Source organism: Schistocerca americana, chromosome 1, assembly GCF_021461395.2.
Source record: "Schistocerca americana isolate TAMUIC-IGC-003095 chromosome 1, iqSchAmer2.1, whole genome shotgun sequence".
Lineage (NCBI taxonomy): Eukaryota > Metazoa > Arthropoda > Insecta > Orthoptera > Acrididae > Schistocerca > Schistocerca americana.
Window position 1 is genome coordinate 239546437 of NC_060119.1, and position 16937 is coordinate 239563373.

The window sequence follows — 16937 nt, forward strand, 5'->3', positions numbered from 1 at the left end:
GCTTTAAAACCAATGTGACCAGTATTAAAGCGCGTACAGAGTGACAGCATTTAATTTGCTGGCGGTTGTTTAAGAATCCACTTGGCAGTTCATCTTCGGTGAGACAGGAGAGCCTTCACTTGGTGCAATCTCAAATTACAATCTTTCTGTTTTTAATCTTTTCACGCGAAAAGTAAATAGGTAAAACTTTTAGCTTCAGTACTGTATTCAGGGTCCTTGCATTGACCTGGAGGTAATGGGTAGGGGAAAGGGGTTTCAACTCTCTATCATCGATCCAGCACCCAGAGCAACATTCCCACGGATTTTGCCATGGATCTTATTCAGTTGGATTATTGCAGTCTATTACATTTCACGTAGCCTTTCTTACAGCAGACAGTGTCCCGTTTTCCAGCAAATAGCGTAAATTTGTAGCGGTACCTTATTTTATGGTATGATATGGCCAATAAATTAGTGTACCGAGAGTGAAAAGAGACTTACATGATAATATAAGCAAATTTACTTGCAAAATAATACAGTCGAGGATTGCAACAGCACTGCCACGTCACAGCTGCTTTGTTTAACTTTCTCTTTTTCGTACACGGTATCAGCATGTTAATTATTGGATTTGGCAGTGTTAGTGGTAGAGGGTGGTCGGACGCTCTTCCTGTAGCCTGTAGCCACGCCTTGCCTCCTCCCCCCCCCCCCCCCGCCCCCGCCAGTCTCATCCCCCCTCTCGGACCGGAATCTAACGTGAAAATGATCCAAAGTTGTCTAAATATTGCGAATCGTATAACTAACGCAGTATTCACCTCGTCGGATGTGGGAAACCGCCTAAAAGCCACGTACAGGCTGGCCGGCATACTGGCAGTCGTTGTTGATCCGCTGGGATCGGTGCTCCTCCGCAAACCCAGAATCGATGTGTTAACGCACGCGGCTATCCGGGCGGGTCACGTCACACTTTCGTTAATGCTACGAGTAACACAAAATGCGTTATTATCACGATGGTTAAATCCATGCATTAATTATTGAGAGTTTAGATAATAGGGGAGGGGGAGAGGGAGTGATTTTATTCTCTTGGCTTGTTTGCTGTTGCTTTCTATCTGAGGATGTATCGCAAGTGTAACTGTATCGCATTGACGAGTGCGATAATATTTGCAGTGCAATGCTGTATTGTTATGGAAATTAAAGGAACAGAAAGGCGGGGCAGGGACAATGCCAGCACATAGCCTACTCTTCTAGAATAGCATCAACCAGGCCCCTGATTTAACAACGCCACTCAATGAAGTACTGTCGACAGCGTCACCTACTCTCACTCCGTGAGATACAGCGAAGAATCTTGGGGCTTCACCCATGATTTTGATAGACTTCCTTTTGCGAAAAGCAGCTGTACGTCCCAGTCCCTGCTCGATGCGACTCAAAAATCTGCGATGAAGATTTCTTCCATGATCGGAATTAAAGCAGGTTGCTTTCCGGTAGAGCGTTACCGCATTCGCGATCTGTTAAACTTCGTATTTCCGCGCGGGGTATCCGAGCGCTCTGAGGCGCCTTTTCACGGTTCGCGCGGCTCCCCCCGTCGGAGGTTCGAGTCCTCCCTCGGGCATGAGTGAGTGTGTGTGTTGTCCTTAGTTTAAGTTAGATTAAGTAGTGTGTAAGCTTAGAGACCGACGACCTCAGCAGTTTGGTCCCATAAGACCTTACCACAAATTTAAAAAAAAACTTCATATTGCCAGAAGTTACCTTGGAACAAACACCAGTAGTTCATCTTACAGAACCCCCTATTCTGTCTTTGCAGTAACACAATTATTGTATGGTAGAATACTAGTACCGTTATTTTGTTGTTACAGAGTCGATACACATGCAAAATTCAATGATTAGGCATGCTTAGCGCGTAAGTTTGCATATCTGCAGCTAGCTACAGACATATGAACGATCGGCAGTGCAGTATACGCTCGCACGAAAACAATGGAATAAGTGACAACCACTTAAAATTATTCATATGTCTGCCGGACTGCGCTGGCGTGTGCGAACACGAGCTAAAAGATAAGGTTTAATTACTCAGGTGTGCAAAACTTGAGGACGAAAGGAGCTTTCACATGATGTATCAATTGCCAAATAATATAACTCGATGAAGCTTGGACCATACATAGAAACAAGTGCTACTGAACAGTACAGAAGGTAACTGAAAAAAATACGCAATGAAACGAACAGAAATGAGACTTTTATTCGAAGGCAAAAAGTGCACTGAAGTGACCGCGATTCATGATGGTTCCCTTGGCATTACGAAAGGCAGGTCATGGTTCTTAACAGGTTGTGCGGTCACCACAGGTAGCAATGCATGCTCTGAAACGTCCTCTCATACTGGGCACAAGGTTGGTAAGGAGTTCTTGTGGCAGGGAGTTTCATTTCTCCACCAGCTCGGTTGGCAATGCTGGATGGTCGTTTGTGCATAGGAACGTGCTGCAGTACATCTCCCGAACGCACCCCACAAGCACCCGATGTGCTTTAAGTCGGGGGAATGGGTAGGGCAGTCCATTAACCGAGTATTGTATCGTTCCAAGAGCTCCTCGAATTGGGCTCGTCGTTGGGGCCGCGCATTGTCATTCTTAAAAATTACGTCAAGGCCAAGTGCATTCCTGAAAAGACGCACACGGGAAAGGAGCACAGTGTGACAATAACGTTGACCGGTGAATGTGCAGTGTTTAAACATCTAGAGGTCGGTAGCCATGCAACATTATGCCTCGCTATAATGCAGCACCTGGACCACCAAAACTACGCCAATGCTCCTGGGTGCATATGAGGTTACGCCCAGAATCATTCCTCAGACTAATCTGTTCTCATGCGCTTCAGTCGTCACACTTCATCCTTCTTCCCGTTTCCCGAAAAACATAACTCGTCCAAATGTTGTAAAGAACAACACCTCCACAGTATACCGTAACTGCGCTTTTCCTCTTCCTTCCACTGTCTCGCGCTTTGGGGACAGCGCCAAATGGCGCAACAAAAATTTCTTACAAAAAAATGGTTCAAATGGGTCTGAGCACTATGGGACTTAACTTCTGAGGTCATCAGTCCCCTAGAACTTAGAACTACTTAAACCTAACTAACCTAAGGACATCACACACATCCATGCCCGAGGTAGGATTCGAGCCTGCGGCCGTAGCGGTCGCGCGGTTCCAGACTGTAGCGCCTAGAACCGCTCGGCCACCCCGGCCGGCAATTTTCTTACAAATCCGGCCGTTTGAATGGCTTATTGTATATACTGAAAAGAGGAGGGAAGGAAGATTGGGGTTAAAGTACCGTCGTCATCAAGACCATTAGAGTTAGAACATTAGCTCCGTTAGGAAAGGGATGATATAAGAAATCAGCGGTTTCATTTTCACAGAGACCATCCCACCGACATTCGCCTCGATTAATTTAGGGAAATTACGGAAAAACTACGAGTATATCTGGATGAATAAAGGCTGTTTCAGCCGTGCTTCTCTCCTACACCGACCCAGCGTTTTAAACACAGCCCCTTCTCGCTCTGCAAGGCTGTACGTAACACACACAAGCATACACATTGCCCGACAAGGCCCAATGTAAAACAGTGAGTCGTTACAAGAATCCGCCGTCATTTATTCGGTGTAGGCGTACATTTTTCCACTGTAAGAATAATCTACAACTGGTTGTTTATCGAGAAAATCAGTTAATCCCCTCAATATGTTACTGAATTAGCTCAGCTTAGTCTTCAACTTAATAAAATCAACACTCAATTTGTATAAGGTACTATGTATTATATTAAGAACCAACACCCCATTGACAGTGAGAGCCATAAGCTACTACGGAAATTGTCATATCTAGACATGACTAGGAAAGGAAGGTTTGCGGTCCAATCGTCGGTCGCTCCGGGGGTTTCCTTCAGTCACTTACCACTTATTTCACTTCTGCCAATGTCTGGTACGTATGAAAAGACCAAGTAGCATTACGGGTCTGACTCCACGTTAAACTGTAGGTCTCCCTATTTAAATAAGATCAAAGGTCGCATGAAGGCAAAAGCATACCCAAGGCCGGTTCGGAAGTATTTTCCAGAAAAGCGATTTATCATTTGGTGTCCCCCCCCCCCCCCTCCTCCTTTTCCCTCATACATTTAAAACTGTGTCAGTTTTCGCTGCTAAACACCATACGCACTCTACACAAATCTTGTACTCGGTCGCCCCGTCCCAACTTTGCGCCCCAAGCCGCGGTTTGTGTCACTTGGACCTCCGACCGGCTCTGGGCTTACCACCTCGTATGCGACAATGTCTTGTAAAGTACTATGGTGTCCAAACCACCGTTGGAGTTGAAGACAACCTTACCTTACATTCTTCTAATAAACGACGACACAATTTCGAGCTCCAGTTCGAAGCGTTACAGCTTAATTTTTTATAATAGGGTTATCCAAACAAGAAGCACAAAGTATCGAATATTCGTGAAATATTTATACTTTCAGTCTATAAGTCGTTCATTTCAACAGTCAGTCCATTATAAAGTGGCTGGTTATATTTTACGTGTTACAGTTTGTTTGTGAGATCGGAACGGGCAATAGCATAATTCTTGAAAAGGAGACGACGACGACGACATTTGTTTATTAAACATTTACCTCACTGAGACTGACAGTACAAGACCGATTATTGACATTGCATATGTCTACTCAAATTACTTGCTGTTACCTGATGCATTTTCCCGTCGATAGCTATCTCACCAGCATAGTCCCAATAGATGTAAGATAATGGATCGATAAGTTTTCGTTGGAGGACTGTAGAATTTTATTCGATGCTTTAGCTAAAAATATTTTTTGCTTCATAAAAGTAATTTCTAGCGCCGCCATGGGGGGGGGGGGGGGGGGGGGGGCATTTCCATAGCTCAACTGACGGGAAGCTACATGCACGACCTTCACCGAAACTGGTACGCAATACTGACGTGAACTATTTTGGTGTTTCACTTTGTATCTATTCTGTTTGTTTTCGGTACGTGTTATTGTACATGTGTTGTTTTGTACGTACAGGTCTTGTGTGTGGCCCGGACTCCACCAATACAATTTCAGAGGTTGTTCAGTGGTATCTTCAGAGTATTTTAGCATAAGGAAGACGTGTCTCCTGCAGCTTGTTTCTGAGCCATTGCATTTCCTTTGATCTCTTACCCCATTTACCGCCGCGCGGTCTAAGGCGCTGCAGTCATGGACTGTGCGGCTGGTCCCGGTGGAGGTTCGAGTCCTCCCTCGGGCATGTGTGTGTGTGTTTGTCCTTAGGATAATTTAGGTTAAGTAGTGTGTAAGCTTAGGGACTGATGACCTTATCAGTTAAGTCCCATAAGATTTCACACATATTTGAACATTCTGAACCCCATTTACTTTTGTAAGCGTACTGCGCTGAAAATATCCACACAACAGTAGAAGTGTCGACTGTAAACGCTGTGTGTCTTGTTTAACCACCAGTTTGTTCCAGTCACTTTACTCTTCGACCTCACGCGTTCATTCGGTACAGCTCAGTTCTGCAACTGGTTTTGTTTTTCCTGAAGCATTAGTTGTACGTTGACAGCAATGAAAAACAGTAAACATTGACAAAATCCCTCATATCATTTAGGCATAGCGACGAAAAATTTTCAACACAACTCCCTTACCGTCCTCTGAAGCTCAAGCATAACAATGGAATCAGTAAATCAGACCCCACAGCAAAATTTCCCAAAATGACCCCAACCAGCATATTTCATATTCTGCAAATGAAGCAATAAGCAACACAGTACGCAACACTCACGACCGTATGGAGTCTGAAGGAACTTTCAAATGCAAGGATCGGTATTAAAGAATTTATTTATTAGACTTCGATAACCGGTTTCGGGAAGACTATACTACCATCTTCGGGTCTTAATGTTTTATAAGACTACATCATCTTTTGCATCTGTGCTGCAGGTGTATTACACGACGTATACACGTCACTAGAGATCGGCTTGTCAAACGCAAATTTAATACACTGACACGTGTGAGCGTGTTGTAACACCACTTGAGGTGCCAATGAAAAAAATGATGTATGTTATAAAACATAAGATCCAAAGACGGCGAAATAGCCTTGCCGAAACCGGTTATCTAGGCCTAATAAATGCCTTATTAGCGATCTTGGCGTTTGAAAGTTTATTCAGAGTCCACACTACCGCAAATCGCCACAAGCCGATACAATGTCAGGTATATAAGAGGGTTGGAACTTAACTAGTGGTAACTATTTATTTACAGCTCGTACAACATAGATAAGTGTTTCAAAGTTTTACTGACCTTCAAAGTAGTCACCAGCATTGTGTATAACCTGTTGTAAGAGATGTGGAAGTCGTAGGCTACTCTTCGCAGTGCCAGTCGTGTTGACAATTCGAGCGGCGCGGTCTATTGCCTGACGAATTTGTAGCAGGTCCGAAGCGAATGCCGTGAAGTGTTTCCTTCAGTTTAGAAATCGAGTTGAACTTACGAGGGCTTGAGTCAGGGGAGTTCAGTAGGTAGTATAACACTTAGCAGCACCATCAGTCAAACAAATCAGTAACAGTTTGCACTGTACGTGCTTGAGCATTGTCCTGCAAAATGGTGGTCAGGTCCTGCAGGAAGTGTCATCGCTTCTGTCTCTAAGCTGGTCGTAGGTTGTGTTGCATAAATGAACAGTTTAGAGACAGAAGTGATGACACTTTCTGCAGGACCTGACCATCATTTTGCAGGACAACGCTCAAGCACGTACAGTGCAAGCTGTTACTGATTTGTTTGACTGACAGGGCTGCTAAGTGCTATGCCACCGACTGCACTCCCCTGACTTAAGCCCTCATGAGCTCAACTCGATTTCTAAACTGAAGGAAACGCTTCACGGCATTCGCTTCAGAACTGCTACAAATACGTCAGGCAATAGACCGCGCCGCTCGAACTGTCAACACAACTGGCACTGCTAAGAGCATCCTACGACTTCCACATCGCTGGCAACGGGTTATGCACATTGCTGGTGACTGCTCTGAAGGTCAGTAAAACTTTGAAACACATATATTTTGTACGAGCTGTAAATAAATATTTGCCACTATTAAAGTTCCAACCCTCGTATAATCATAACCCTACCATGAAATCATTTTCGCGACCCCGCGTGTTAGATAAAATGTATGGATGTAAATAGATGCGATCCTTCGAGACAAATAGGGGTCTCTAACTCATCAGACAAGCGAATGGCAGTATGGACAGGTCAACTGGTGAACAATATTTCTAAGGGAACCGGTCTGCATTTGTCTCGACTGTACTGCACAGTTGCGGTGCTGATTGAACATCCTGTGATAAAAGTGTGTGTGTTTCGCCTGTAGGTTGTTGCATTACTCTGTATTTTCAAAAAAAATGGCTCTGAGCACTATGGGACTCAACTGCTGTGGTCATAAGTCCCCTAGAACTTAGAACTACTTAAACCTAACTAACCTAAGGACAGCACACAACACCCAGCCATCACGAGGCAGAGAAAATCCCTGACCCCGCCGGGAATCGAACCCGGGAACCCGGGCGCGGGAAGCGAGAACGCTACCGCACGACCACGAGATGGGGCCTCTGTATTTTGTGTCGTATGTTACGGTAACTGCATATTACAGGCTTTTTAACTGTTTCGAAGGTATTCTCACAGAAATTTATGTAACTGGGGTAGAAGACCCAATAAATCATAATTTGACCATACATTATTACTTTGTAACGAGTCACCAGAGACAACGGGTCCCATATATCAAAATATTCAGAAAATATCCCTATACTACCGCCGAAATTTTATCAGTAGAAGTCGGGCTGTGTTTAGTCAGAAAGGCAAAATGGGATTTAAACTCAATGAGCAGACTACAGAGTTATCTCTCTTGATAATTGAATGTCATCGATTAATGGGAAGAAGAAGAAAACAGTTGTATTAGTCAGTCTTCTTTAGGTAGTCCCTTCTCATCAAGTTAGTATTAAACGTAAAAGCTCAGTTAAGCATCATTCGATAAGGAGTAGTATCAAAACGTGCCGAAAATCACTTGCGATATATATCAAACGTTTACTATACACGCCACCCGCATGTTTAAGCGTTTGATGAAGAACCAAATAACGCGCATGTTTGAAAACTGAACATTCAAGATGTCTTAACGTGATTACTCCAAAATTAAATGTAAACATACGTCCTGCAGTGAACATCTCCCTCACGTGGGAATCCGGCCTCTAGTGGCGGGCAGAAGATAGTATGCACGGCGCGACTGCGCGTCATGACAATCCCTGCCAATCACGCAGTGCAGACACTTTTTGCGAGGTGCATATAGCGTGTTTCCTCAAAACTCCCACTAAAAAAAGCTAACCGGAACCTACCTTAATGCCAGTTAATTACGTGCCTCTCTGCTGTCCCAGCAGGGCATGAAAACGAGAGTGGCAGCTGGAAATACGACAAGTTGGGTGAATGGGAAGGGGCAGTTGTGACTGATACTGCAATTTAGAAAAGACAGTCACCAGGAGGGCACCTGTTTGCGAGGGCTAAAATGCTACAACAGTTACTGAAAACAAATAAGAGTAAATAAATCAAGGAATGACTGGATGTGACCGGTATGGTAGAATTAAATAGATAAGCTTACAAAGCTGGAATTTTCCTTAACTCCATGCCATCCAACTTCAGTCTGACTGAATTACAGTACTAATACGGAAAGCCTTCCACACGCTGCGGAGAGAAAATGTAATAAACAGCTTAAACCTACAAAAATGTTATGTCAAAAACAACAGCAGTAGTACCGGCGCAAACCGGACAGATGGTTTCAGAAAAAGGTGCTGAGATATGCAATGTAAGTGAAATGCGCAGATGGTAGTGAGTTGCATTCAAGTGACTCAGGGTCCCAGAATATGGCAAACTAACACCATAAATACTTGAGCTTGAGAAATAGCTTAAGACTTCAACAAGAATGTAATAGCACAAATTCCAAAAAAGCCAGGTACTGGCAAGTGTGAATGTTACTGAACCGTCAATTTAATACACCATGGTTGCGAAACACTGACACAAATTCTTTGCAGACGAGTGGTAAAACTAACAGAAACCGATCTCAGTAAAAATTTGTTTGTATTCCGTAGAAATGTAGTAACACGTAAGACAATACTGACTCCGACTTATCTTACACACTTACAAAATGGTTCAAATGGCTTTGAGCACTATGGGACTTATCATCTATGGTCATCAGTCCCCTAGAACTTAGAACTACTTAAACCTAACTAACCTAAGGACATCACACAACTCCCAGTCATCACGAGGCAGAGAATTACACACTTACATTTACAGCATTTCTAAATTAAGAGAATTTTTATCTACGATGACTGCAACACACTCTTTGAAATCCTAAGGGTAGTAAAGATGAAATACAGAGGGCGGAACGGTGTCTACTTGTGCAGAAACCGAACTGCGGATATAAGATGCGAAGAACATGAAAGAGAGCAGTAATGGAGGCTAAGGAGCAGTTTGGAAGGGGGATTAAAGTTCAAGGAGAAAAAAAATCCTAGTTTAGCGATGACACTGAAATTCTGTCAGTGGCCGCGAAAGATTTAGGGAGTCAGTTGAACGGAATGGTGAGAGTCTTGAAAGGAGGTAATAAGATGAATTTCAATAAAATAAAGGTAATGAAATATATTCGAGCTAAATCGGACAGTGCTGAGGAAATTAAATTAGGAAATGAGACACTGGAAGTAGAAGACAAGTACTGCTATTTGGGGAGCAAATGGCTCAAATGGCTCTGAGGCCATCAGTCCCCTAGAACTTAGAACTACTTGAACCTAACTAACCTAACCTAAGAACATCACACACATCCATGCCCGAGGCAGGATTCGAACCTGCGACCGTAGCAGTCACGCGGTTCCAGACTGAAGCGCCTAGAACCGCTCGGCCACCGCGGCCGGCATTTGGGCAGCAAAATAAAATGACAATACCAGAAGAAAAATGGAGGCTGACAGTAGTAAGAATACTTTTCCAAATGAAATAAATATTTGTCAGTTTCAAAACAACCATTTGAACAATTATTGACGTTTCCAGTACAACATTCCAAAGAATTAAATAACATAAATTTAAGTGTTAGAAAGTCTTTCCTGTAAGTGTTTGTCTATAATGTACCTTAAGCAAAAGTGAAACCTCGGCTACAAACAAAACAGACTGGATGAAAATACAGTGTTTTAAACACGGTGACACAGGTGTATGCTGAAGATTAGGAGGGGAGATCGGATAACTAATTAAAGAGCTACTGAATAGAGTTGAGGAGAAAATAAATTTATGGCACAGCTTCACTAAAATAATGGATCGGTTGATAGGATACATACTGATGCGTCAAAGAATAGATGGTAGGAAGTATGGAGGAAAGTGTGGGGGAGCGGGTAAAAATACCAGAGGCAGACCAACGCTTTACTACAGTAAGAAGGTCAAGTTGATCTCGGTTGCACCGGGCTATGCAGGAGACTTGCACTGAATAGCCTGGCGTCTACAGCTGCATCAAATCAGTATTCGGACTGAAAATCAGAAGAACAACATTTGGTTTGGAAAAATACAGCGCACAACAGCGTAGAGCGTAAGGCAGTTATGTATTTTATTATTAGTAAGACCAGATATGAGACTGTGTATTAGCACAATTTATTTCCAATGCCAATTCTAGATGGAGAGTTTCTGTTATGAATTGAACAGTGAAGACTTGCTAAAATCTGGAGCAGAAGATTCGGCCTGAGCCTAGCTTAAACATTAAATAACTTAGGCAAGTATCGGAACTGGTATGTAACCTAAGTTGTCATTCCATTCTTCATTGATCGACTGTTAAATATAACAACTGAATTAGGTCTGTGAAGACAGGACTGCATTCCAGTCTGTACTGTAAGATAAGGATTCACAAGGCATCGGTACCAGTTCATAGCTCCTGCAAGGCATGTGCCTCGCATCTCCCCCCCCCCCCCCCCCCCCCACCCACGCAAAAAATATGCATATAAGGAAAACAGTACGTCGATCGCAAAAACGGACGATGGTCTTATAGAATTTGTCCAACAGGTACCTCTCACCACATAAAAGTATAGTTGGTGAATTCCTAGAAATACTGTCCAGCGATGAATTCCGGTTTTATAACCTCCTTTGCTCAAACACACTTAGCGTTAAAATAACAGCGAGGTGGTTTGTAGCGTGAAATGAATAGTGAAAAACAATCCTCCTGTCGACGGAATGCTGATAAAGATCTGGGGTTTCCAATCATAAATTTGAAAGTGTGTACTACACTGAATAAAATATTTCATCGTAAGACTCGTGCTTATTACTGAGATAAAAATAATTTTGATATCGCTTTGTATTGATAGTGCGTCGACAGATCATGAAAGTAGAATTCTATTCATCGTCGTCCGCTTCTGTTACATGCTGCTACGTATACTTATGATGGCTTGACAATGGAGCATGGATTCGAAACACAGTATGAATAAAAGATACGGCGACTGTATTGGTTATTGTTTCTATTCTCACTAAACAATTACGGGTTAAAGTCACGCACTACATTCATATAAACGTGCTTACGTCTAGAGCAATCTCTTCGCAAAACAGTGTATTTTTATCGTAATTATGTCGGTATTCGTCGACGAAGTCGGTCTCTTCAATTTGTCCCAATGATTTGCATTGTTACTGTACACTTCTGACACAAAAAGTCTATTGATGATGTTTTGTTCTTCCAATTTAATTTAAAGCACAGAAATCAGAACTAACAAATCGAAGACCTTTAATATTTTCCTCCCCGCTTATTGAAGTAGCTGCATGCAAAATTATCTTAGTGGAAGCTTACTTCTTCTTCACAGACATGTTTTCTGAAACCTGGTACAGAGCAATTTTTGTCGACATATTCAAACAATGAGAAATCATATTATTTTATTTTGGAATTACAGGAAACTGATGCCACAAATTTCAAACCGAAAACAAAAATGTTGCCGCAGTCGTGAAAAATAAAATGCTCAGTGGTATCAATTGTTTCCCTTTGCAAGCAATATAGTAATGCTTCCGAACTGTTGACGAACATCGACTTCACGATAAGCAGCGGGATAAATACTTGGCAGTTCAAGTTTAAATTCACTGATTCTCTTTTTTATCATTATCAAAATGAATTATGCAGATGTTGAATCATTTGTAATGGAAGAATTCGGACACAGCCTCCCAGTAGAAATCGTTATTTCAAAACGTCGACGTTGTAAACAAAAAACTGGATTTATTTTAGCTGTTTACTGCACAGCTGTCATTTCTGTAGCACCGTATAATGTTATAATATTCCCGTTAAAGTGATAAATTTGTGAATTTGTTTTCGTCGTGCAGCCCATGTACACTAATTCAGCAGTAAATACTTAACACCAAAAGGAAGGCTATACATTCCGCGTGTAATACTATTATGACTTCTCTGGAGGAGCCTTCAGAGAGGCAAACGACCCTATTTTCTTACCACTAAAAATACCTGCTTTTCTGGTATGAAAGGCATCTGGTTTGCTGTTCATGCCCGATGACGGTGCCAAGATATGATTCAAGCAGCACAGGAGATATATTTGTGTAATTCGGATAACCCAACATTCTCTCTGTGCAATACTGCACTAAGAAAATTCAACCGATGCTTACTTAGAAAAGTAAAAATCGCCCTGTGTATACGACTGCTGAGAGTTGTCACCAACATTGTATCTGTGTATCATACACACTCTTCCAGTGTCAACTATGTGGTGCTCTTCCCCTGTTGAGAAGCAAAGAACTCCACCGATTGAAGTAATCATTCACTCCAAGCGTGGTCTCGATGCAGACGGTAAATTGTTTCAATATTTTTATTTCCACCTCCAGCGTAAAACTGTTCGACAACAGTCTAGTAGCAGTTATAATTATCTGCAACATTTGTTGTAACACAACCACACCATTTAGAAAAATTTAAGGAGAGAAAGCGCGTAGAGTCTAGTTTTCTGAGAAATAGAAATGCGTGTGCAAGCGCTCTCTATTGAAAGCACTGTTGAGAAAAAGCTTCAGTTTCCTTACTGGGAGACAATGTAACACACAAACAAAAAAATATAATAATTAGCGAGCTGCATCAGATTTTATACTAAAGTTTTCAATCACGTCCTTTGGTTTGGCAACAAAAGGAACACATTACAATTCAAAAGAAGCTAACGGCAAAAATCAGAGTTCGCAAAGAAAAATTAAGATCTTTCCTATGAGCCTTAGAATATAAATTTCAACGCAAGCGCTCCACACGTGACCAGTGTCGCGTTCCGTTGATAAAATTTTGACAGTTGATCCACAAGATTATCCTGCATAAATATACACCACAATTTGAGATGTTTGTTCTCACAGAAGACGTTAATAACCACATTTGTACGTGATTCACCACAAAATATCCCAAGAAAAACTTCACCTGCCTTGTTGACGGGCTATGTTGTTATTTATTTTTTACAGTGAAAGAACTTCTTTTCGTGAAGGTCTAAGTACTAACCAAGGACCATGCACGAGCATGTGGTTTTGGGAAAATAGGCCGTAACAAAGAATTTATTCTTGGCCGTACGTTATACTGTGTAAGATCAACCAACATAATTCACAAACAATGGACTGGTTCATTCTCTGAATATTTTGGTTTCGATTATCGCATGTTGGCAATGCTTCTAAATTTATGACACGTTAAGGATTCTGACAAGACGTCTATTGGTATCCAAATTTAAAGAAAAACTTTAGGAAAGGAAAACCCCATACGTTTAAAATGTGAGAATGACTATGAAGCGTAACTAATCATGATATATTAAAAATGCAAACAGTTTCAACACGAAATAATGCGATGAACACTGCAACGCATGACAAATAATCTGATTCATAACCCGCTTTGTTCTATGAAAGTTTCTTAAAACAAAACAAAATTATTACTGGTATAAAGTTTGCTCACGTGAAGATGCTGCGCGAAACTATAAATTCTAATTTATTTCTTAATTGTGGTAAAGCTGTTTCAAAGTCAAATATTCTTAGTAGCGGATATTTTCAAACGTACTAATACACAAAAATAATGCAAATAGACGCAGCGTGATACACTTTTCTTAAAAAGAGAGATTTTAATTATTGCAGTGATTTCGTGTGTGACGAAAATATTAACTCCGAAGCTACAGATTACTAAACCCTGGTAAAGACGCATTTTAAACAACTAGAGACAACGAAAATAAAAACATTACAAAATACACCATATGAATAACACGCAAAAACGATCACGTCATTCCGATCGCACACGGAAAACAGTATCTGAATGACAAGAACTGAAGAAATGCTCGGAAACTGTCCAACAAGTTCGACACCGTGCTCACTATTAATGTCACTTCGCTTAAAAGCACATTTATAGTAACTTTCACACTTTTTTTACACATGAAACTACGTCAGTTCCGACATTCACGAATTATTTCTTTCGCTACAGTATCGTAATCATACTGGTGAAAGATGTGTATTGTTGTGACAGTAAAACACATGTGCACTTAACAAAAAAAAGGCAATCGTAATCCAAACGTGCGCCAATCAATGCACCGCTGGAGCGTCGCGCCGCTATTGGCCCGGGCCCGCCTCTAAATGTTCTTCTGTCTCGGACGCTGCTGCCACCTGGCACCGGGCGCGGCAAACACAACATAAATCTTAGCGCTAGCCTCGCGAGCGGGAGCTCGGGTATTCTCAGCGCCGCCTACCGCCGCTCCGACCAACCCAGGCTGCTACGAGTTGAGGTTATGTTGCCTCTAACTGCTTAGTAAAAAGAGATAACGTCGTCTTTCAAGGCAAACGAGCAAAAATTGAACTGAGTTGATGATCTGGTGTTGTCGGAATAAATGATAAACACCGGTTATCAGAAGCTATCTGTTTCGCTTGCGGAGCAATATACGGTGCCCAACATGGACGCCCGCTAGCGAGTGAAATGACACGAGTAACGTTTCACACGACGTATGTCAGCAGCAGAAAGATTCACAGGGAGGAAATACGCTAACTGCGATCACTGTGACACCAGAAATAATGTAGTATCACTTACCTGTGATTTCGAGGTCAGGAAAAACTCGGGGAAATGCTTCTCGTAGCACTGTATTAACCCCCTCTCGCTGTGATCGAATGGACTGGCCGCGCAGTGGAGGGGAGCGGAGGGGAAGGGATGGGCGGTGACTGGCGCAAGCTCCGCCCAGCACGCGTGACGTCACCAGCAGACCCATGAGGTTACTCGCACCGCGGCAGCGCGCGGTGGCGGTGTTTGCTACGCGACGACGTTTAGATTTTCGGAATACTCGGTGACGAGGAGTTGACAGCGGGAGCCGCGCGGAGCGTGAGGGAGCACGAAGTGAGCGAGAGAGGGGGGAAGGTGTCGAGAGTGAGAGAGAGGGAGAGGGGAGGGCGTGCGAGTGAGAAAGAGAGAAAGAAAGGGGGAGGGAGAGAGAGAGAGACAGCGCGCGCGCGGACTACGGAGTGGCTGGTGATTGCGCCGCCCGGTCGGCCGGCCTGGGTCTATCTGTCCGCCCGCCGGCCGCCTGTCTACTGTAGCGGAGCCGTGTCAGTCAGTCAGTCAGTGTCTGTCGAGGCTGGCTGACCGCTTCGCCCCGCCGTCGCCACCGCCGCCGCCGCCACAGCCGGCCAGCGTTGCGTCGCCACGCCACGCCGCTCAGTTGTCGGCGCGCAGGTGACCGAGGAGGAGCTACTACCACCACCACCGGCGCGCTCTGTGCTTTAATGTGATTGTTGCGTGCCGCGCTCTCTGCGGAGTGGGGGGGTTTCCCCGCGCGAGTGAGAAGCGACGCGTGATGTGTGGCGTCACTATGACAAATCGGTGAAAACTAGAGGAGAGGCAGGGAAAAGGGGCAAAAATAGAGCGAGAGAGAGAGAGAGAGAGAAACGAAAAGTGTAGGGGAGAGTGGAAGAGTAATTACACAGCTCAGTGTTTGTCGCGGGCGTCCGTCGTCATGGTGATGAAGCGCTGCTGAAACTGACACTTGCCGTCACAACTGGCTCGCCGACAGCCGTCAGCTGCCCGAGTGCCGGAGGTCGTCGTCGTCGCCGCCGCTGCAGCCATGCCGAGGAGGAAGCAGGACTGTCCGAAACGCATGAAATGTAAGTACGCGGCCCTGTGTTCCTTCCCCGGCGCGGAGTTTCGATTTTTGCGCCGGCCCGGCGCGGCGCGCCCGCCGGCTTCCTCTTTGTGCTGTGAGTGACACTTGAGTGACGGGGCCACGGGGGAGAACCGGGCGGGCCCTTTTGTTGTCGCGCGCCGAGCACATGGCTGGGAGCTGTAGGTCGCGCAGGTCGATGCAATGTAGCGCGCGCGCACACGTGCGGACCGCCGCTCACGTGGAGACGCGGCGCAGCGCCGGCGATAACGCCACGCCACACGCCACATGCTTACCAGCGCTCCACTATACACGCCCTCCAGTTTCCGTAAATTCGGATACTGAGCGATTCACTTGTTGTAGACTGCTTCGATTTTCTGTAGACCGCTGACCACCTTTGTAGTTTTCAAGCAAACCGCGTGATATCGTCTCTTATTGGGCATCTGTGGCACTGCAAAGCTTTCAGTAGCGTGACAACCTAGAATTTTAGATTGTACGAAACCGGCCAGTGTAAAACGTGCGATGTGAGGCAGTTTTACTGTGTAAACGCATTTTGCATGACTGTTGCCAGCGATATACAGTCAGCAAAGTACTCTCGGTTTCGGAGGCCGCTTCGCTTTTCTGTAGCTGCATGACAGCCGTCGTTTTGGCTGGAGTGCGATATTTGATCCCCCTCAAATCTCGGTTGTGGTGATAGTCTGATATGTAGCATAGCCCGAGATCTAGATTAGCTCTGACTTGTGAGTTAACGAAGCCAACGAATGTGACGCCAAAGAAAGACCGGTCTTTACCGTCTTCTAACGTTTACCCAGCCCTCCACTACACACGCTCTTCAGTTTCCATCAAATTCCTAAAAATAAATTCGAGTACG

The 16937-nt window shown here is 43.9% G+C and overlaps 1 protein-coding gene across 1 annotated transcript in view; it reads right to left on the bottom strand.

Moving 5' to 3' along the window:
• LOC124622516 (zinc finger protein 236) overlaps nucleotides 1-15628 on the bottom strand; it is an 846219-nt gene extending 830591 nt beyond the window's left edge. Inside the window, exon 1 of the mRNA XM_047148276.1 lies at nucleotides 15007-15628. The gene's annotated coding sequence lies outside the window, so the exon portion shown is untranslated. The remainder of the gene's footprint in view (nucleotides 1-15006) is intronic.
• Nucleotides 15629-16937: the final 1309 nt, after the last annotated feature.